Source organism: Calonectris borealis, chromosome 3, assembly GCF_964195595.1.
Source record: "Calonectris borealis chromosome 3, bCalBor7.hap1.2, whole genome shotgun sequence".
NCBI classification, from domain to species: Eukaryota; Metazoa; Chordata; class Aves; order Procellariiformes; family Procellariidae; genus Calonectris; species Calonectris borealis.
This window is the reverse complement of record NC_134314.1, coordinates 70,708,744-70,732,369: the sequence shown is the minus strand read 5'-3', so window position 1 is coordinate 70,732,369 and position 23,626 is coordinate 70,708,744. Positions and strand designations below refer to the sequence as shown.

Here is a 23,626-nt window from a genome sequence, read left to right as displayed (position 1 = left end):
GATCTCTTCAGAAATGCTGGTGGTAGTTACAGTAAGAAAAGATTATAGTAATTAGCAAGAATGTTTCTGGTTTAAGTCCTTTGGTGAACAGGAATTATATGAATTTGGCTATGTTGCTCTTGGGAGACCCTTGGCATCCAGAGCAAGCTGCGTTCCTCCGCTGACAGGAGCTGATGTATAACTTTCTGTAGATTGGGTGGTCTGTGATGGAGCTGAGGAACAAAGACTCTAGCTCTAGTGAGAGTCTTTTTTAGAAAAAAATTACTGTCTTTGCACAACTAAAGTAGAATTTTACTTTGATTTTCCCATTTCTGAAAAAAATTGCGTCTACTGACAATAGTATGTTTGAAAAAGCTAAAGATTTTTAAGCACCTAATATTGAATGCCCAACAACTTTGAAACTTCACAAGATTCTAGAAGTGGGCATGTGCAAGAGGATTTTAAAAGCAGTGGTATTTAGCAAATGCAACTACCATTGTTTAAAAACAGATCGAGGTCTTTGTTTGTCAGACTTAATGGAGAAGAATAGTGGTGATGGAGATGTTTCTGTGTTGACGTGAAGAGTGCCTGGGTCTGTATTGTAGAAGAGAAAGGTAGGCTCAGGAGCTGGTAAAATAATAAATTCTCTTGTCTTCTCCATAAAGATTTATTTTGGTTCTTGCAGTGGTGTGAATAATACTGTTTACTTAAGTATTTTGCTAATTATCATAATAACAGAACTATTTCAGTTGTTTCTTATTAAGAAGAATATTAAAGATTATTCTTCTTTTTTACAGAGCTAGATTTAGGCATTCTAAAATGTCTAAAATGTAATATGAGTGAAACAAATATTTGTAGAAACAAAATCTATTGAACAGTTCATCCAGTTAAACCTTCAGTGTGGATTTAATAGTAAGTCACTGAGAGACCGTAGCTGGCGTAATAGCGGCCAATAGTCTTCAACAGGTGCAAGAGCCTTGCCTATACCCTGAAGCTCTGTCATCCCATAATGATTATCTGAGGCATTTTTTATATGTTGTGGTATTTGACTGGGATATCTGCAATGGATGTGCGGTAACACCAATATAGATTCAATCAGTTTTTTAGAATTTGCAGAGAGACAGCTGACTAGCAAATGGAGTTAATGATCTGAAAGAAAATGACCTACAGGAAGAGTATTTTCTGCTTATTTAATGCTGGACAGATCTACCATCAGTACAGAGACATTTATAGAATACCAGAGTAAGAGGCATTCTGTTTACATGATTTATAAATTTGAATTAAAGGTGCCAAAATGTTTTTAGTGCTAGGCCCAACAAGACAGAATCAGCCCTGGAATTACTGGCTTTCTGATCAATAGCAGCTAAGGTCACAGAAACCACAAGTAATGACAGATAACTTGTACTTAAAATAAAGTTATTTAAGGCATTAATGGAAGCTAAATATAAATAAATACATTTACATGTAGACTGATATTTTCAAGCAATTTTCAGGATCTTTAAGAGAAGCTATAGGTTTACCTTTCTTGGCTATTCACACTTTTCTAATTCACCAGGGAGACAATTCCTGCACTGCAGCTATTGGAAATGGTATTTCCACTGCAGAGCGGAATTGCGAAGGGCATGTGGGAAGGAAGCTGATGGTCTCCACTGTGTGGCTAAAGCCAGGCAAAAGACACAATTCTTAGACAGCAGAAGAGCATGCAGACACGGCAAACACATTCATTCTGCAGACTGGTAAAACCTTAGCGGATAACTGCAGACGGGTACCTTTCATCCAAAGGAGATGCTGAAAGACTGGGATGAAATTTAATAGTGCGAATATAAAGTCAGGCATTTAAAGAAATAAACACAGCTTCTGCAATTACTTTTTGAAGACAGTAAAGTGAGGGAAAAACAAAGTATGTTTATTAGTTGTGAGATGTCTCTGAGCCATTGGTGTAATACAGCTGTGTAAAAAAAAAGGGTAAAATGCTATCTTAGGACATATCAAGCAAGGTATCTCCAGCAGAGATGGTGGAGTTATCAGTGCCTTTATAGAAGTCCTTTGTAGGATAAAGTACATAAGTCTCATCACCCATGTTTAAGAAAGATTAAATCAAACTGCAAGAGACTCAGAGGCAAGCTAGGGGAAGAATAGGAAAACTGAGAGGCAAGACGATGCGAACAGATGTTGACTTAACCTAGTAAAAGGAAGCCTGGGAAAGAGACTGTCGTCACGGTCTCTCTAACTGCCTTCAAGTAGTGCACACCCGAAAAAAACAGAAAATCTGCTTATTGTAGAGACAAACCTCAGGGATATGTATTGGTCATGAATAAATGTAAGCTGCAAATTAGAAGAAAAAGATTCTAGCCATCAGGGCAATGAATTTCTGGAAGACTAAGCAAAAAGATGTTAAAAAAGAAAAAAAAAAAAACAACTTTTAAGGTAGATCTTGGCCAGTTAATGGAAATGAATAGGAGGAGCCTGCACGCTGAGACCTTTCTGTCTGCTGTTCCCCTACTTTGTCCCCCTCCTATTCCACATAGCAAAGGACTATGGACAGTTTTGTATGCTCCTGAGATTGCCTTCGGGAACCAGACACTCGTAAGTATTCAGTGAGGTGGGACGCAATAGGGAAAAAGCAAGAAGACACTTCAGCTGTGAGAGAGAAGAAAAATCTAGGTTTCTTGGTTGTCTCGGGATCTCCGCAAGCCGTCGGTGTGATAGAGCCCTGACAAACGCTCAGAGCGGTGTAAGAGCTTCAAGTCCATTTCAGGGTAGGGATGCTGATTTGGTTTCGGCTTCCTTCCTTCACGTTGTTGGAAGCCCAGCCATCAGTTATTGCTTTGAGACAGTACAGGGGGCTGCTCTGTGCTGCTGGCAAACAATTTGTTAGCTGGTTCCAACTGATACTCAGTGATTGTGCAATGACTTTTTATCTATTTTGTCCCAGTGCAACCAGTTATGGGAATGCAACAGCCCCACAACTGGGAGGCAGCGGCACCTGACCTGCCTGTTGGGCGAGAGAGGTGCGGGCGGTGAGCACCGCTGGCTCACGCTGGGGGAAAGCAGCAGTTTGGGACAAATTACATTCACCTGGACGCTGGCAGCAAGCAGCTCCCTAAATCAGTCACAGCCACCCGTAGGCTGCCCCGGCTCCTGCAAGGCGAAGATGTCCAGGTTAGCTTAAGGCTTATCCCGCAGGACTGACGCAGCACGGGAGCAGTCGTGCTGTCGGCTCCCGGCTCTCCCACGGGACGTGTGGCTGTGTGGTGGGGGTGCTCTCGCCATGCATAGTGGCTCTCTGAGCCTGTGAGCCTGTCCTCACTGCTTCAGTGCAGCGCAAAAGGGTTCGCTTGAACTGCCCCTGCCATATTTATGGATATGCCTTTGCCTTGAAGCAAACCAGAAGCATTCCTGCAGTCAAGCCCAGCCGAGGAGAGATTAAGGCTGCTCTTTGTTAACACCTCAAAGTGTTGTTTGCAGTTTCCAGCTCACACCCTCTGCCGTACTGTAGCCACCCCGATGAGCACTGCTTGGCTTGAATGTAATGGAGTGTTCTAGCAAATATGTCAAGAGTTGGCTCGTGGTCAAGATTCAGTCAGGTAACTGTGTAGACGTACCCCAAAAAGAACATAAATCTTTGTCTCCCTCATGGCAATGCAGAGAGGGATAACTGCTTCAGCCTGCAAAGCTGGTGGACAGCAGATTTGGATGTTTCTTGGCTTGAAAAAGTCAAACATTCAAAAATTGTGGCTTCAGAAATTATGAGACTGTCTTTAAAATCTTGAAATCTTAAAATTAAGGCTCTGGAAATCCCTTTTATTTTGCCTTCTGTTTTTCTCAGCCTCTTCTGAGTCTATCAGTACTTAAAATCACATTTTGCACCTTTTCTTTGCCTCTATGAGCATACAAAAATAAACTAGAAGATGAAAACTCACATTGTGGCATGAGCAGCTCTCTTCAGAAGGAGAAGCTTTACAGAAAAAGATCACGTCATGGAGCTTACGAGAAACTGTCCCGAGTTGACAACACCGGATTTAATAAAGCCAAGGATTGAGTTTGGCCAGAGTTTGCACAGATGCAATGAGGATATAGTTTGGATTACAGAATTCTTGCTGAAGGAAGATATGTATGGAGCAAAAAAAACCAGGCGTAGATGACCTGAAAGGAGGGGAAGAAAGTGAAGAGGTCAGAGGTGGCTACAGTTGTTGGCTTGTGCAGTGCAGTACCTGCATTTTCAGTCATACAATAGGGAAGCCGCTGCAAGGCTGTGAAAGTCCCCCTCCAGCGCAGAACTCACCCCCTCCCATAAAATGTTACTGGGTCCCAGGCTGTATTTCAGAGGACCGGCAACTGGATTATCACTTGGTGCCCTATTCAGATCTGAACTACAGAATGCAGTATGCCGCTGCATTCTGTTCATTTCTAACTGATAGCACATACACCACCACATTCAGTGCAGAAAAGCTTTTTTTTAACATTTTATATGGGATTCTTTCTAATGGTTTTATATTGTTTTAAAGATGGTATATACTACTATTTCTGTCTAGGTGAGAATTTTCTCGTATTTTAAACTGTTTTATGAGATTGTTAAACTGGCAGATTCTTGTTAGTTTTAAAATATATATCTAAATAAATTCTTTAAAAGCTTAGAGATTTTGTTATCCATTGTAATTAAGTGTAATTTGAATTTAGCACATTGTAGCTTCCCCTTATGATATCAAGACTCTTAGATATATTCTAATACTTCTGCTTAATGTTTCCCTGTTAATTTGTTAAAAAAAAATCAACTATGAGAATCTTTTTGTAATACAGGTACAGAAATAGTACAGCAATTCAGATATTGAACATCACTACTCATTTTTTCCAAAAAAAACCCCTTAGATTGATACCCTCATATAAAACACCATTATAGTTTTCAAATTTCCTACTGCCTGTTTAGATATGACATCAAAATATGCAACATCACATGATGTTTGAAATATTATTATTACCTTGATAGTGTCTTCTCTAACATCAGGGACAGGGGCTTCATAATTTAATTCAAGTGTATACAATCATCAGCATTTCCTTACTGTAATGGCTAAGACATTTGACTTCAAGGAACAAACAGATCAAGATATTTCATTATCAGTAGTCTACTCTCTACCCATAAACTTTCACTGAAATTTAAAATCAGTTAAATTATGTAGGTTTTATGCTGCTTGTTAACATCAGGAAAAGTTTTGCATTTGCTATTAATCTCTATTTGGTAACTTCAGTCTTAATTACATTGAATGTTACTAATTTTCCCTCTGTCAATCAACATTCTAACATTACACTCTTTTATATGCAGACTCCTATTTCTGCTCTTGAAAAAAACGCGTGGGACTCATCTCGCTTAACTTTACCCTTGCAAAACATTTACACTGCAAAGCTGACTGTTTTGTCTCTGTAGTATAGAGCGAGCACCAAATAGTGGGGGTGGGACACCCACACACCTCTCAGGGCTGCTCCTGCCACTTGTGTCAGACAGGCAAGCGTGGGACAAATTCTGCTCCCATCATTGACTGGCTCCAGATAACTCTGGCTGGGTACATGACATTTATCATGGGTTTGCTTGCCTAAACAGTAGTCTCTAGTGCCATTAAAGATGTCCTGATGGTTCCCATGCTAATGAGGCAGGAAACCTTTAGAGCATCTGAAAAGGCATTAGAAAACTGAGTCCCATCCTTGGGTACCCAACCCATTCCACATGACTGGGGTTGCTCCCTTAAACGTTGTTTGAGGTGTAAGAAGAGATTTTCTGCGCATTGGAACTGCATCTCTGTGTGCAACTTCAGCCACCGCGGAAAAGCAGCAGTCACTCAGGAAAAAAATGCACTGGATGTTTCAAAAACATGCAGCAGTATTATGCAAGGGGTTTGGACCACTCTAGAATTACTGCAGAGGAATTGTCTTTATTCCCAGCCTAGATGGTTTCAGGTCACAGTAACATCAACTCATCCACTTTGTCTCTTTTGCCCATGGATGGGATGCACCTCTGATGTCACGTGTCCAGCTTCACCTCACGCGTTGCAGGCTTTGGCTGTGCTCAGCCTGGCCTGCCCTTGGGCCTGTGAGACATATCCCGCTGTGGTGGCAGGACCCACCCGCTGCCAATAGGCAAATACCTCTCCTCTTCCTCCCTTTTCCCCAGAGGGGTATCATCAGATCCGTGTTTCTGGGTTGGGAAACTCACTCAGGTGACCTCATATGCAGGTTTCAGTGGTCTTGGAGGAAGGAAGCAGTATCCTGTCCACATGTTAGAGCTCAGAGCTCTTCAAAGCACGTGCAGCCCATTCCCGTGTCATGGGCAAGATCTGCATAGCCACACAGAGAGGGGAGAGTTCAACCACCGAGCGGGACGGTGCAGTCCCCCTCGCCTCCCTCTCTCTGCCGGGAGATGGCTGTGCTGTCATGCCGGTGCACAGAAAGCAGGGTTCACCCCTTAGCATTTCACCTTTCCTTGCCTGCAAAGCAGACAAGCTGAGCAGATTTTGTTTCTGGATCGCAAAGAGAACGACGATGATCTCTTAAGAGAGAAGTCGCCATGACACGTACATCTTTTCATGTCAACAGAGTATCAGCTTTTCTGCTCCTGAGCGAGCTGCTGCCTGGGACTTCTCTCAGCTGTGTTTCTGACTGAGCAGTTTGTCTGTCTTTCCCTTTCACTGTTAGCAAAAGTCTTGATCCCAGGAAAGATCGGAAATCCTAGCCGTGACTGACAAAAAGACAAAGGTAATTTTGGTATCTGGATGTCTATGATTCTCAGTGAAGTTTCTTAAATCCTTGTAATTTAAAATCCCTAGAGCTGGTCTCAGAGAGGCGCCGACATCTGGTTTATCTCAGCCTGAGGACTTTGACTTCCCATAATAAGCAAGTTTTTTGTGGGAATCCTTCTCTGCTTCGGCAGCTAGACAGCGGGCTGTATGTCATGAGCAGTCCTGGGTCAGGCTGGCTCGCCCGTCCTTCCTTCTCCTATTTCCGTCTTTTCCACTGGAGAAAGTCAAAACTCTTTATGCTGCTGTCTTTCTATAACCACGCACTTTTCAGAGGAATGTCAGCCTCTCTCTTCTTTTCACTGGAAATCCAATGGGATATATCCCTAAATATCAAATCAAACCAAATTTCTTGTTAATTGAAGGTGGGCTTTCTGTTGTATTTACTGACTAGTTTGTATTTCAACTTCTGCTGGCCTCCAATTCTTCCAGTCCAGAACTGAAAATACAACATTGTACATCGCTGGGAAGGAACTGGGGGCTCTGTCTCCACCTCAGGAAACAAGTTATTTCACTTTTGTGAGTAGCTCAGACAGCATAAACAGAATATATCATAGAGGGAGAAGTAGAAAACGTCTGCCAAATAACCCAAATTAGGTCAGAAGAGTGATCTGTGCCTCCTGTATTTGTGGAATTGGCTTGTATCTCCAAAAAGATTAATGTAAATGGTAATCCTTTCTTTGAAAGGCTCAGTATGATCGGTCCTGTTGGTGTTAGCAGTCCTCATTCAGTATGTTTCTGATCAAGAACTTATGCAAGATAAATAGTAAACAGCAATTTTGCAGCTTGGAGTTTTGTGAAGCTGTGCAACTGATTTATTTCCAAAGGAGGTATTGTAGTGGTATGTCTTTGTTGCATTCTCAGTGGAGGTTTCCATTGAACAGAACTCAATTTTAAGAGGCTATGAAAGACTTCCATTAAGCCAAAATTGAACAATATTCCAGTAGAGCACATACATACTTCATAAAGTAGCTATATGGATGTAAAATCAGTTGTCAGCAAGACTGTATTCTCACTTGAAATCTTTTCTCCATAATGCTTTCATTTTCGAAGCGTATACAGTACCTCATTTTAAAAGATATTTACTAGTATTATCTGCTTTATTTGAACAAGGCTATATGGCAGAATATTTCAGTTATTATTCTCATGTGTGCTAGGGAAACTGGGCTAGAATAAATTATTATTATGTGAGTGCATAAATGATTTGGAAACCATATATAGAGAGTAGTTCTCAATGATACACCATTAAGTGCAGTTCTGCAAGTGTTTTTCCTTGTTCTGGTACTATTCAGTATTCTCACTGATAGCTTGGATGAAAGGTTAGAAAGTACGCTTAATAAATTCATAGAGCAGAACAAGCGTGTTGGAAGCAAGGCAATTGAGAATGACCTTGATAAAGTAGCGGAGTACCCTAGAAAATATCCGCTTTCCAGCAGTTAAATTAGAGCAAATGCAGAACTGTACATACAGCTCGACTTAATCAGCTGCACATAAATGCAGATGGGAAACAACTGGCCAAGCAGCAGTTCTGCACAAAAGACCCGGTGTCATAATGATCCCAAGCTGAACATGCACCAGTGATGTTGCGCTACTGCAAACAAGCGCTATTGTGGGCTCTAGGAAGGGGAGTAATAAAGCATAAAATGTAATTATTTTGCTCTACATAGCACTAAGGCCTCAGTGGAAGAGCCGTACCCACTTGCGGGAACTGCAGCTCAGGTAGGATCCAACAAGAGAGGAAACCGGGCTCAAAGGTCTAAAACACTTGGGCCTTCAAGGAAAACTTGAAGGGTTGTTTAGTCTAGAGATGAGAGGAGGAAAGGAAGACATGATAGCAGCCTTCGTGTAGCAATGGGTGACTCTAAAGAGGAAGGCATTTAGCTGCCATGAGTGCTGTCGGTACAGGAAAGCAATAATAGGCTAAGATCTCAACAAGGATGATTTAGTATAAGCATCAGGAAAAAAATGTAAATGGTAAGGAAAAGTGGAGCCCTGGAATAGGTTGTTTAGGGGGAATTCGTGGAAACTTCAGCCTTGCAGATGTTTAAAAACAAGTTAGACAAACATTAGCAGGCATGGCATAGGTCAGGGATGGGCGAAGCGATCTCCCAAATCACCTGCTAGCCCTATTCCTTGAGTGATTTCTATCTACGTGATAATGATAAGGATAATAGTTATACATGCAAAATTTCAGGGTATGTAACAAAAAGTTTAATGTTAGTTCTGGGATTTATTGCATGATTTCTGTATTTACATTAGATTGAAGCAATTATACTTTTTCTAATTTCGCCCGTGTCAGAATTGATTGAAAATTACTAGGGTCTGATGGCTTTGTGAATGGACTTTGCGAAATAAGTAGGTGAACATAGTCAGATATCTGTGGTAGGATACAAATTCTAGCACTCAATTCTAGCTATAAGGAAGTTTGGTGTTTAGTCTACTTATAGTCCATGGAAAAAAGATGGACACCTTTTAGAGATTACCTAAGGAGTGGGTGAATCACCCTCCAGAGGTACCTCTGCCTCACGTTCTACCTATTCTGCAGCAAATATATATTGGAGGCATATTCTTGGCCTTTCCTTTTCTCAGTCTGTGATACTAACAGTTTGGTTTTCTGAGAACCAAAGTGCCTGGACTATCTGGAAAAATTATAATTGGCAGGAAATCAGATTAGATAATCTAGCGGTCTTTTCTGACCCTCAGTTCTGTGAAGCCCATTCAAGGACTCATTTATGAAGGATTTACAGTTGTTATGATTAATAGTTCTTACCAATACATAATGGACACAACCAATATGTGTCTGAGATAGTTCTACACAAAATTTACATAATCCACTTATTAATCTGTTGGATTTTTACTCGTTAATTGTTTACTAATCCTCTAAATTGTTTACACTGTGTCTGGTGTACAGAGTGTGTGAGAGACAATACAGCACTTTTAGCCAGAAAATCTGCTATAAAAAGTTATTCTTTACAGAGATAATATTTTAATGAAGATTTCGAAGTACTAAGCTGCTGGACACTGAAAAGGGAAATTAATAATATTTTTTAAATAATGGTGTGTTTAATTCTGGATAATATTTTAGGAACCATGCAGTATAAGACACCTTTCTCCGTCATAAGCATCCTGCGGCTAACAGAGAGACTGTAAACTTTATCCCAAATCTGTTATTTATGAAACATTTGCTATTGCCTGGTAAAAAAAAAGGTCTCATTTATAGGGCCTTTTAAAAATTGGAATTACGCTCCAGCAACCAGTGATGACTAGTTATTGTTCCTTTTGTCAACAGGCAAGATGAAGGAGGTTCTGGCAGCTTCCCATGTCCCGGGCTCTGCAGAGTTAAGTGAGAAGGGCGCCCATGTTCTAGCGTGCATCACATCGCATCTTGGGTCTGAAGTGCCAGAAGGATCCCAGCGCTGCAGACTGAGACGGCTCTGAGCACCTCAGTACCCCGTTTCTGACAGAACCCAGGGATGGCAAACTTACATACCAGTATTACCTGTCTGGGGCAGGTTTAATTTTATAAATTAAAAACATAAACTCTATGAGTTTCTAGACCATATTTCTGCTGTTGAGGATGATCTGCTCAGATGAACAGTTTTGCGTCCATCGGAGAGACAGGTTCTTCTGCTGGACCAGAAGATGACAGTGGACTGTATATTGTAACTAATACCATTTGTAGCATCTCCTAGTGCAAGTAATTGAAGAACAGGTTGCAAGAAAATCCTGTAGGGAGTAAGACATGCTTTGTTTTGATCTACAAATTTTAAAAAATGTTTTGTTTTTTTAGAGATAACCACTTTTACATAACACTATGTGTGCAGTCTATGTGCAGCTCTTCACTGTGGCTATCTATATTCCAGAGATGATGAATTCCTTCTGAGACACCTGAACCTTTTTAGATTTGTGATGAATCCTTAAATTATGAGAGTATCATGAAAAACTAGAAGGGAAAAGTTCCAAGGCTTTTATTTGACTAAATGTCTCCACTTACTTCCTGTTAGTGTCCTGAAAGGAGGAGGAAAGGGCAGGAAGTAGAAATGAAATACAAAAAAATACATTGCATTTCTTTTTTGGCATACGCATCTATCTGAATGTGTGTTTGACCTAATAGCCAAGAGGTGAGAAACAGCTAAGTTAGCTGAGACATGAAAGGTCTGCGTTTTCGGGCAGTATTTGCTAATTTTGTCTCTTGAATAGCTATAGAAAAGAAGGAATATGTATTTGCCTCACCATATGTGAAAAGGACATGCTTGCCATTCCTTTATTTATTTTTGCTCTTTCAAAAATTAAAGTGCCAGTTATTTGGAATGCTGTCTGTGGTCTCTTTACATTTGTTTAGTGAGATCCTTTCAGCAAGATCATTCCCATTACGGTGTAACTGCATGGTGACCACAGCTTTGGGCCTGTATAATAAAGATCTAAATTCAAAGTTTTGTTTCTCATCATTTTCTCTATTTTTATGTTGTATCTACAAGTCTTTGATTGGAATTCTGCTTATTGCTGATCACTGCTTAGAAGAAGATTTGGCAAAAAATGTTAGAGAAGAAGGTATTTGTATGGTTGGACCTTGTTCTTCTTTGTATCATTATTTACAACAGGTTAAAGGGCAGAGGGATACAAAATGTTAGCAAATCAATAGATGCTTAAATGCAGTTTGCACACGAGGCCCCAGGGAAATAAGATTAGGCTCTTCGCATCCTGGATTTAAGGCCATACTAAAGTATTTGACATCTGGTCTCTATTAATTAGTAATCCTGGAAAGGTATGGGAGGAAAAAGCTGCAGAAAAGCTGAGTCTAAGCTGGCTTTGATTTGCTGTGTGTGTGATATATTGTGCTGAGCATATGTACATCAGAGTTGAAAGGCCAATTAGACTCTTTTTGCTTCCTCCTTCTTATTTTCTTCTTCAAAGGCAAAATTTTAAACTATAAAAATGTTCTTCATGTAGCAATTAAGTTTGTGTGAGCAACGACTGCACATTGCATTTCAAAAATTAATGCAGTCCTGACAAGGCTGCCCTAGCCATGCTGCATTATAGGCAGGGTTTTGTCCCGCTGACGCTACCGTTAGCTTATAGCAAACATCGGAGTTCATGTCAACAGAGCATCCCTCACCTTCGAAACCTCTTAGTCGGGCGTCACCACTATCCTGCATCTTATGTAGTTGCATACGGATGGCAGAGTGCTCACTGCTGTGAAGTCCATACCAGCACATATAAGCATGAACGGGGGCAGACCACAGCGTCTCAGTGCAGTTTCCTGATCAATTTAAGCTAATCTAATTTAAGCTCCTGCTCACAGGGGGGAGTCCTGTCTTCCCTTTCTGCCCCTCTCACACCTTCCCACTACCTCCCTGGGGGAGCTGCACGCCCATGAGGCTTCCTGGTCTGATTGAAAACATCCTCGTGTAAGAGTTTAGCTCTTGGCCCAGCTCTGACACCAAGAAGAGGGTGGGAACAAACACCTTTTATCAGCAGTTTAGTTTTAGGTCAGCTTACACTGATGGAGGAACCGTGCCTTCAGGTCCCTCTAGCTGTCAGTTAACTAATTTTATTACCTAAGCTTTCTATTTAAGCACGTTGCTTTCTTATGGCTAAGACGTATTCCTTGATTCAGTGACACCGCAAAGAAAATAAAGCACTGGAAATTAATTAAATCCATAGGAAAAAAAAAAAGAACCCACCTTTAAAGTTATCTGTCAGTGGCAGTATTTCAGGTACAAGAAAAATAAATACATTGCCATGAAAGGAATAGATTCTTGCCATTCAAATTACTCTGAAGATCAAAACTTTTTCAGAAAAACAGAAGTGAAAGCTTCTGGTATGCCGGAGCAATACCAGGGCAGCGTAAGTCTCCTGTGCTAGCAGACCCTTAGCTATTGGTGAGGTACATGCTCCGTATGTGGCCAGCTGGACCCACCAGAACTGTGGATGCTTGAGCTTGACCATGGCACCATTTGAATTTGAATGTCAAAACTACTTGCCCCAAGAGCAGGGCCTGTTTTAGAGAAACAGCTTTTTCTCTGTGCTGTACTGGGGGCTGCTGGAAGCTTGACTGTCCTGTTGGGTGAACTTTTCTGATGAGATGCGTGACTGTTGCCCATCTGTTGAAGGAATGATTAAAAAACAACAGACAACAAAACAGGCAAACCTCCCGGTGCTCTGGTAAGGGCAGAGGTTGGAGCTTTTTCTTCTTGGGATGAATCCCCCTTTGAGAAGCCTCCCCGTGCTTTCCCTTGGCATCTGGACAAGCCCTTCTTTGTGAAGGGACATGAATATGGAGAGACCTGCAGTGCACGCGTCTCTTCAGTCAGCTTCAAATGAAAGTTTCGAAAGTCATTTTTTTCTGGCAACTTTAAACATGTGAATTGGGGTAGCACTGGCTTTACAAACAGTATTAGCTAACTTTGATGACTCGGAGCAATTCAATATTTGCACAACTAGAACAAATACTTAATGTGGACTATGTGGCTTAGCAGGCAAGGGTGTTGGTCTTGCTAACTGAATGTAATATGTGACTATGTAGTTCACATTCAAATAAGATGGTCTTAAGTCATTTCCCTAGCAGACAATAATCCATTCCAAGAATAAGAACATCTGTCCAGGGCTCTAAATAGTAGGTTTAGAGACAGGTCTTTTGTCCAGTGTTGTTTGGGTATTAGACATCTAAGAAACAGTTGACTCTTCAGGTCACAGCTGGGATTTTGATGACAAAGTATGAGCATGTCTCTGCTACGGCTGACCACACCAAATCTTACCTTTGACTGCATTTCTGTTCCTACTGCCAGTCTGCATTGCTGTGATAACACGGGCTTTTACAAATACCAGCTTGCTTTAGATTCCTTACAGTTGCATTCCCTTATTTTTGAACTCTGTGTGTGTGTACGTGCTGCTGTTGATTCATACTGCTCATACATGGGAAACCCCAACAGCTGGCTATCAAGTTGTCATTTATTTGTAAGTTACTACTCAAAAAAGCCCAAGTTTTCGAGAAACTATGACCATATTTCTTAAGCAATTATCTATCTTACTCTTTAAGTTCTCTGTTGCAACCTTCATCTAGAAATGTCCAAATACTTGTCAAATACTAAATAAGGGAGTCTCACAGAAGTTTGCAGGCAGCAGACATTTTATTCTAATGTATAAGTAGATAAGCCAAGTCACTGGAGAGCTAAGTAATTTCACTGATATTTCACAAGAAGTTGCCGCACTGCAATCAACAATAAACAAAAGTAATGATAACCTTGTAAGGAAGCTAACATCTTAAAAAGTTATTAGCACAATTTTTCTCACTCCCTGTTGTGTTTTGCTTCTATGCAAAGAGACCCCCTCAGTCAGCAGCTTCACTTCACCTCAGCTTCTGCAGGAGCTCTGTACCTGTCCCCTCTCCATCTTGCAAGAAGCAATTAGGTCGTATTACTCCATATGATATCCTTAATTGCCTCCTGGGAATCGCTGTGAAGGGTCATCTTCGTACTTTGCGTTGGGTCAGTTTGTGGCCAATTTCGAGGCTGCCTTCTTCTCTGGCTTGGCTGGCACCTTTCCTTCCTAACGATAAACGATGCTCTTGAGGTCATGTCTGGTTTTGAAGTTAGTCTTTGCTGATGAAGTCAGAGGGAGAGAGCACACTCCTGGCAACGTTATAAAGAAGGAGAGTTTCTGTGGTGTGTCACTGGGCTCTGCACAAGGCCCTCCACAGGTGGTCACGTGCAGCTGCTCCGGGTGTCGGATATGAGGTGCAGAGTTAATGAAATACTCACCATCAGTTATGAGTTTATTTCCCAGATGTTGTCACTGTTTTCTTAAACCCCAAGGCAGAATTGGAAGTTGAAGCGGATGGGCAGAATTAACAGAGCGCTCATAAAGGCCGATAGCGAGCCCGAACGGGAAAACCCCATCCATAAGAACTTCCTATGCGCTTACTTAGGTTAAAAGAGGAAAGGTAACCAGGCACTCTCTCACAAACAAACTTAAACAATGAACTGGTGAAGTCAGAAAATTGCAAAGCAGCACTGAAAATGGAGAATGTGCGGTTCACACCAGTTCTGCTTTTCACCAAGGCTCCCTATTGCCAGCACAGAGCTTTAAAAGACTTTCTACCTTTTCATTATTACCACTAAAAATAAGCAGAAAATGGTTTGAACAACTTGAAAAGAAAAACCAGTGTAAAAAAAAGTTGCCACCTTCCAGCTTACAGGGAAACAGGTCGATTCGGTATTAACTCAAACAGCCGAATTAAACGTCCCGGAGTTTGGAAGCAGGAGGCAGCAGTTGCTGCCGGCAGCGGGAGCCGAGCCCTGCCCGGCCGTCCTGCAGGGAGCTGCGGCCAGTGCTGCTGCGAGGCAGAAGGTGCTGCCCAGCCATGGCCCCGCAAGGCACATTTCATGGCAGATGAGCTTTGGCAGGAGAGGGAAAGCTTCTCCTACCTGGTCGTTACTCCCGGGGACAGCACAGCCATCGTAGTGACAGCAGGCACTGAATGGCAACTGAACTGAAGCTGGATCAGAATGACCCGAAGCTCTCTGTTCATCTAATCCCAGGCACCTTGCACAGCTACCACCCTCAATTTACTCCAGTAATCACTTAGTGTATATGCCCTAGAGAGTTCACGCTCCGTCTCCGTGGGAAGCTGGAGGCGCGGAGCTCTAACCATCAGCGGGTGTCAGGAAAATAGCAATTTCAGTTGTGCCTGTGGTAGTCGGCCAAACAAGTTTTCCTTAAAACCCCAAATATGTAAGCCCCTAACCCTTATTTAGGCACAAAGCTTCCTGTTAAATCCAGTTTTAGAAACTAAATATTCAAAACTGTGTCACCTATCATCTTTAGTAAAATTCTGGAAGCTAGCCAAAAACACAAGACTGTTTACTTGTTTGTGTACAAGATGTTTTCTTTTGAAAAATAGCCTAAAATATATGTGAGATCCAGATCAGATTCTTATCACATAAGCGCTATAAAACATTTCTGTTAGTCTTGCGTTTGCTGCGGCAGCGAAGTGTTCTGTGCGATACAGATTTGGATGGTTTCAGGAATTATCCTCCCAACTCCCTCATTTACAGCAATTTTTATCAGGTGGGTTTCTAATCAATAACCCTCACGAGGCCCAGACTAGGATTTGCTGTTTGGTTTATTGTCATTTTGTTACGATTCTTCGTTAACAAAATAATAGTCAGAATTTAAAAGTGAGTCCAGGTAAGCTAAGGCAAAGACCGTCCTGGTTTCCAGCTGGGAGACCCTGCCTGATGCCACACGTACCCCCACTCCCCAGCAGCAGGTATATTAAGCAACTGATCAGTGCTGCGCCAAAGTTTCTCCGACGAAAGCCCTGCCCTGCACAAAATCGTGCTTGGTACTACACGGCCGATGCGAGGTGCTAGGCACCTTGGCTGTCTTTAGCTTGGGTAAGAACTGAATCACTGGCAGACCTGGAGGAATGGCCTCTCTGAAGAAGTCAAGCCATGAGTTGGCAGAGATGGGACCTGTCATTTATGTTTGGTGAAAGAGCTCCTTTGCGCAGCAGGAACGGCCTCTAGCATAAGTAAAACCATCCCCGCAGAGTTTGAACAATTATTGTCATCTATATCTGGATGACACTCAAAGGAAATAAAACATCTTTGTTTTTTCATTTTTACAGTGCGTATTCTGTACATCAGCCAGTGCTTTTTTCCATGGGCATTCTCACAGCCTCCCTGTGTTTACCACAGTGACAGAGTAAGAGGAAGACTTGTTAGCATAGCTTTGAAATTTTCGTAATTTCTTCGCTCAGTATTGCAGCTTAACTTCACATAACTGATTTCAAGTACTGTTACAATAAGAAGGGCATGGAATTTACTTAGCTGTTAAGGTGATCTCCAAAGAGAAGGATATTCATTCCTATGCCAGCTCCACTTCTCAGGCAGCTTTACAATCAACTTCTGCAGGGAATACCGGAGCAATGATTCATCGTTAAGGGCAGTCCATCCCATTACATCTCCAGGCTAGAACATTAGATTTCCCAAATGTCACAGTTTATGAAATATAGTCAGTGACGAGGCTCCGTTTTCTGTGCTGTCATTGTTCTTTTCTGTGTTTGTTTTTAAGATTTTCCAACCCAGAGACAGTGGTTTTTTTCCTCTTTATTCATAGGCATAAATTCAGGCGCTCCAGGAGCTCTAAGCAACACATATTAGGTGATGAATCAAAGCAGTCTTGGAAAGCATCATGTGCCATGGCAGAGGCAATCAATAGGAGAACCTATACATAGCAAGTTAGTTCTGTAAAGAACTGCTTTCCAGGTCCTGGGCCCTTCTTGTATCTAATCATTTTGTTATCTCTTCCCGTAATAGTACAGCATATGTGCCTCCTATTTTGTAGGATATATTTGTGCTAAAAATTACAGACTGAATTCCTGTAAATCAATTGCCTCTTGAAGTCCATGGCAAAACTTGCACAAACTTCCATGGCACCAAGGCTTGGTTCAGGATGGTAAACACGTTATCAGTGCACAGCAGAGACATAAACTGCTATGCAGAAAACTCACAGTTCTTTGCCACATATGGAAGCTCTTGTCTACATCATGATGATGTGCCTGTGTAACTGAACTTGCTGTGAGCCAGGGTAGACATAGAAATTCAATGGAGAAAAGAGTGCCTTGCATGACGAAGATATCCATGTCATGTGAGTCTGTTCAGGTAGCAGGTTCTTTCCCAGTTAAGTCAATGGGAATTAGTCCTATTTGTCCTAGATTTAAGGCTAGCAACAACTGAACCCAAAAGAAACTAAAAGCAAGCATAGAAATACAGAATGGCACAATGCATTTTTCTGAAATAATTGTATTTCTAATCTTTCAAAAACCCCAAAGGAAAATTCAGTTACCATTTTAAATAAGTCTCCAGCGGTTCCAGGGGCACACTAGGCTTCGAGGGCAAACAAGAGCTCTCTTGTCCCTAAGATTCCTGGTCTTTAGTCAAGAGCAATGAAAAATAATAGAAACAAAGGAAAGTTGAAAGATGAAGCCTCTTCAGCAGCGGTAGCACTTCAAATGATAAATGCTGCCATTCAGGTTTGGAAAGGTACCTTCAAAGTCCAAGTGACATGTTTACCTGGCTTGGTCCCCTGTAGGTCCTTCCTCCCAAACTTGCTGTGTTTCTATTTGTGCACAGGGAAGGTAAAACCATGCTCTGAGTCATGGCCATGCAATGGAGTTGAAGTCAATGACGAGTTTTGCTTCATTAAAACTATAATGAGTGTTGCTGATCCTGGAAATGTTGGTCACTGCTTTGTGGCAAAGTGGTGTGCATCCTTTCAGGGCAACTGGCCACAGCAGGGCCAGTGTGAGTGTGTGGCCATCTTTGATCTTTTGATGCGCACTCCACTGCCATGTTCCAGGATAAATCGAGGAGGAACAGCTGAGGTCAGAGCTCCAGCAGCACAGCAAAGCAATCTGATGTCAACAGCTACTGACCTGCGGCAGCTGGGAAGTGTGGGTCATATAACTTTCAAATGCAGATGAATAGGGCCTTGTAATAGAGCTTAACTTCAGTCCCAGGCTTTTCAGATTATTAAACTATATGAAAAATACAGATTCTTTGCCATTCCCTTTGCTACTACATGCCCAGTTACATATAATTCCAGTCAGCCTAACTCTTTTTGTCTGTCTTCTTAAAAAGTCCAGGTTGCTAGCACCCATTTCATATTTATTTCAGAACACCTTTTTAAGTATCACACATGCTCTGAGTATGCTTTTCAATGCCAGCTTTATGTTCTTAAGGGTGAGGACTGTCACTTAGGTGGGCTTAAGAGCAGTATTCTGCCACGTTCGGCACTTTGTATCCACAAGGTCTTTCCGGGGCAGCTTGTGCCCCACCCCCCCCCGGTCAGGGGCAGGGTGGTGGAGGGGATCTTCCTCTCCCAGCTGCGCACTTGCCATCCTTTCTGCTGTGGCCCATGGGCCGGGGTGGCAAGTCACCCTCGCCAGGCCCAGGAACGGGTGGCATGTGCTGATGGGCTTGCCAAGAGTTAAAGGGCTGAAGCAGAACCCGAGAGCTGGGCTGTCGCCACTGCAGACTGCAGACTCCAGACGGGAGGGATCTTTGGCAGCATTCCTGGGTCTCCGCATGAAGGCGAAGGGAGCCAATTACTAGCTTAAATGAAATTATATATTCAGCCGAAGTTTAGACGAGACAGAGTAACTGATTGCATTCCTTGGGAGACTTGAATAAAAACACCTCTCAAAAGAGCTCTTACTCAAAAGCGAGGGCTGTTTGCCCAAGTACGTTTTCCTTCTGACCGATGTAAATCTAGCGCATTTTTTTTTCCCTGTGCGCTGTTAAACCTTTTCATCCTTTCAGAATCAAAGGGATTTCGGACTTGTTTGCTTTCCCTTTATTTTCCCCTGGCTCACTTTCCAGGTATTCGGCCCAGGGTGTCCAGCGCCACGCACAAGCAGCTCGTTTCCCCAGATCACCAGCCGGGCCCCTGCCCTCCTCCGGCCCCTGCCGCGGGTGCCCCGCGCACCGCCGGGGACCGGGTGGGCAGCGGGGGCTGCGGAAAAGCGGCGGCAGCTGGCGGCGGGTTTTCCCCGCAGCCACCACGGGAGGGAGCCCTTGGCCAGTCCGCCAACGCCGGGGCCGGGGCCGGGGCCGGGGCCGGGGCCACACCCGCCCGAGTGACCGGGGGATGCCCGGGGGACTTGCGGGCTGAAGAGGTTGTTCTCGGTTATTTGTCCGTCCTCGCAAGAGTGATGGTTTCCTACTCGAAACTATTTCAAATAAAAGAGAAAAATACAATCTGGGGGAGGTGGGGCGGTCCTCACCGCTTTTGCACTTCAGAGGGCTGGGGCGGAGGCAGGCAGGTTACTGCTTTCATGCTCCCATCAGCACTTTCCTGCGTTATTTGAGGAAGCCTTTCACGCAGCAACGGGAGGGAAAAAAAGTCGAAGAAATAAACAGAAAAATGTCATTTTGAGTCTGGCCCTATATTTTACAGCCCATTCTATCATTACTTCCATGGGAAATGACATATTCTCCTGCAATGACCATTATCAGTTTTATTGCAGAAATTTTCTACGTTCCTCAGGATTCAGCTGCAGTTGCGCCCATCTGCAGGCTGCCCAGCGGAAAGCAAACACCCGCACATGTCTGCACACTGAAGCTGGGTCTGGAGATTAGCAGCTAACTAAGAGATTAGCTTTTATGTCCAGGCACTGGTGCGTTCACAGCACTTGCTACTTGAACCAGCCTGCGTGGTTGGGCAGGGAGGAATGGCTTAATGCAGAGGCCAAGCCAAAAAGTAGGTAAACTAGCCCCCGGCTTTCCATAGCCATGCATAAGGTGTGCCTGGGAGCCCTGTCAGCTGGCTTCCAGCTCTGTCTCCACTTCAGCAGTCAAACCCAACGTGGGACCTTGCTGGTGTGAGCAGAGCAACAAAGGTGCTTTCTGGCAGGACAGCTTAGCCCAAGCAGAGCTGTGCACGAACATGGCTGCTACCGTTCCAGTTGCCTCTGAGCAGCATGGTCGGAACTGACTTGGCATCGTGCTGTGCAGATGTAGCTTGACCGAAGATCCTATTTTGACCATGGATCTTCATATGGCAAGAAAGTGAAATGTACCTGGCCAGTAAGGAGTTGAAATTACCTTTGGGGTGGTTTGTAAAGGAAGACTGAGAAGGGATGTGAAGCTAAATCCTTCACCCATCAGCACTCTGAGATGCCACAAAATTACGCAGTGGTTGCAAAGCACACGAACGCTTACGGAGCATTTGAGAATGAGCAAAGACGCTCCCTGAAGCGAGGGCTATGGCTGTGCGTAGAGAACTTTTATTGTCTCCTTACTGTCTGTGTGAAGAGTCAGAGGTGGGGAACTGGGAGAGGGGTTACTGTACACAGCTGTTCACACTGGAAAAGGGAAAAGCAACTTGCCCAAAAGAGAAAACGCATCTTATCTTCACACGGTCTGAGGACCTTTATGCTTGGAGAAGTGGAAGTCAGTGTGAATACTGAAACTGGGCAGGCTGTAATGTGAGCAGTGAAAGAAAGAGCTGCAGTCAGGCAGAGACAGGAATGTAGGTCCCTGGCATACTGGTTAGCAACTCTGTGTTTTCAGGCAAGATTCAATCCAAAGATGGATTGAAATAACAGACCATCCAATTTGATTGTAGCAGGAGATGAGAGAGACACAGAAAAGCAGACAAGGAGATCTATTATAACGCAGTCAGACTAGAAGGGACTACTGAGACCTCCTCCATCAGGTGGGGTATTTCTTGTCCCAGATAGAAAGCCTCTACCTTTGGCACTAAACCTGAAAGTCCCAGAAACATCAAGCTGCTGAAGCCAAAGCAGCTAAGCCTAGGTTAAACAGCTAACAGAAATGCCTAGAGCCGAGGTGGCAGCCAGGGTAGTAAAACTCATTCGCTTGGACAGATTTGTCTTTTCTTCCATTTAATCAGTGGCTCTGTCTGCTTCGCTTTATGTTCCTCGGCAGCTGTAGCACACACTTTCCACGCCAGGGACAGGCCAAGGAGCAAGAAATACGGTGGTCTCCTTCATGCCTTAGCAAGAGCAAGACCTTGCCCCGTCTTGCGTTCCTTCCTCTCTGCCCTCTTCAACACACTTCTCTTTCCAGCCTATTGTACTGTCTTCTTCTGCCACACTCCTGCTCCTCCATCTTTATACCCGATGCCCACATTTAAAGCATTTTGAATTTAAATTGGCCTTCCCCTCTCTCCAGAAACAGCTTTTCTCAGTCCCCTCATTTGTGGGCCTGTGCGTCAACTCCAAGGAGGGCTCATGAGTATGAACTCTTTGATTGCTTTCCATGGCTCTTGTACAACATGATAGCTTTCAGTATACAGGTGTATTGTGCTCAGTGTAAAAACCATCTCTTTCATCAGTGAAAACACAGCCCCTGAGCCTGCCCTGTGGCTTTTATTGTGTGTTATAGCGGAGGGATGGCTGCAAGCAGATAGGCATGAAGGCAGGTTCAATGGATTTTTCAGCTGTGAAAATATATCAGCAGTCTCCTTCAGGCCCAGGAAGATTGAGTACAGCCACAGAGCAAGTTCTCTTCACGTGGGTGAAACCCCTCAGGCTCCCCAGAGCTCAGCCTGGCAATGCAGGAGCACCCTAGGGGTAGGGGTTTCCTTTCACCTGGTCCACATGTATTTTTGCAGGCCCACCGCTGGTCTGAAGCTGGTGGCCCCAGCATGGCTGTGCTTTACCAAGCCCCACACGCACATTCTTGAAGGCTTTGTGTCGCCAGAAGGTGCCCGCAGCCCCCTTCCAGGCAGAAGGAAAGGGTTACATGCGTCATTAACAGGCCGTGTTTACACAGAAAAAACAAAACTCTTCAAAGAACGTGATGTATGCACACAGTGAGGCCAGTTGCCTTTTTTAAAACACAGTGACACACTTGAAGGCTGCCAGATTCTGCAACTCTTACATGGTATGCGGACAGTGAATTTTTTCATACTATTCAACATTTGCCTAAGTCTGAATTTAATTAAAAACAGATTGAGAAGCTGGGGGGGGAAAAATAAAAAAAGAAACCAGAATTAGGAATTATAAAAGCCAAACACAAACCTTCTGATAATGGTTGCTGCTTGGGGTTACAACATATGCAGAAGATGGCAAAACCGCTGTCAGTGAATCACAGAGGAATGCGTCGATTTGTTTAACTCCCGGGGAGTCGTGACATGACTCATTCCCAACCCAGAGACCAAAGGGAGGTTTTGAAGGGAAAATGTCGGATAGAGCAGGCTCCTTGCAAAAGTTTTAATTCTAGCCTTTGAGATCTGATTCACTAATGCTCCGCAACGTGATTGCAAAACATGACCGTCCCCATTTGGCAACATCGGGTGCTCTTGTTCAGTGGCGCAAATTGGCTACACGTGGCCTGGACAGTGCTGAGCTGGACCTTATTTCTGTCACTGACAAGTGCTTTCTAATATTTTTATGTGTTTTTTCGTACAGTTTTGAAAACCCAGTTTTGAAATCAGTGTGACTAATTGACAGACAGGGTCCTAAAGCCATCAAAAGATATTACTCAAAAGACGGCATCTTCTTTTCCAGTGGAGATTTGTCAAGCATTGCATCTGATTCACATGGGAAAAGAAATTTTAACCGTATGAGCCACTTCAGTCTTTGAATACTTAACAAAATGCACGGTGTGATTTGATGCATGACTAATGCATTTGTGTATTCAAAAGTCTGTGGATGCTATGGAAGTTACAGAGCCATATCTAGAAAAGAAGACACTTCAGAGTATACTGGTTCATTAACTTTCATCTATACATAATCAGCTGCTATTTTATAGATCTGAAAAATTCCTTAATGCTCTGTATGTTTTAGGACTGCATTTTGAAAGTCCCCTACAGTAGGTCTTTGTTTAAACATCCCGCTCATCTACCATTAACCATCTTATTGTATTTTATTTCAGTTCATTTGCAAAGCCTGTGCTCTATCTAATTAATACAAATTTTCTGGCTTGCTGGGAGCTTCCCTTCTCCAACCTGCCACTCCCAAATACGTTCGCGAGAAATTTTATCTTCCTTTTGTTAGTAGCATTTGTGAAGTGACCTTCATTCTTTCTGGATACCTTCATTATTCACAGGTACTTACTAAGTAACCCATACAAATGCTGCAGGCGCTGCATCTCTTATTAAGAGTTGCGCTCTCTGGCTATCCAGCATTGGGACTGAGGGCCCGAATCCTCTGGTATTGGCTCCACCCTCCATTTGAAAAGGATGCTTGTGAACCAAACTTCTTGAAACTTTTTAATTAACAGGGACTTTCTAGTAACAAACTGGGCTTGCAATAGCAAGAAGAAATGTAGAGAAAAGTCCTTATATTCGTCATTCTCTTTAACCAGCAGTTTGCAAGAAATAAGTGA

At 43.1% G+C, this 23,626-nt stretch overlaps 1 protein-coding gene across 2 annotated transcripts in view; it reads left to right on the top strand.

Moving 5' to 3' along the window:
• SCAF8 (SR-related CTD associated factor 8) overlaps positions 1 to 11,075 on the top strand; it is a 98,491-nt gene extending 87,416 nt beyond the window's left edge. For both annotated transcript variants that reach the window (XR_012673022.1, XM_075146111.1), the window contains one exon: positions 10,054 to 11,075. The gene's annotated coding sequence lies outside the window, so the exon portion shown is untranslated. The remainder of the gene's footprint in view (positions 1 to 10,053) is intronic.
• The last annotated feature ends 12,551 nt before the right edge of the window (positions 11,076 to 23,626 follow it).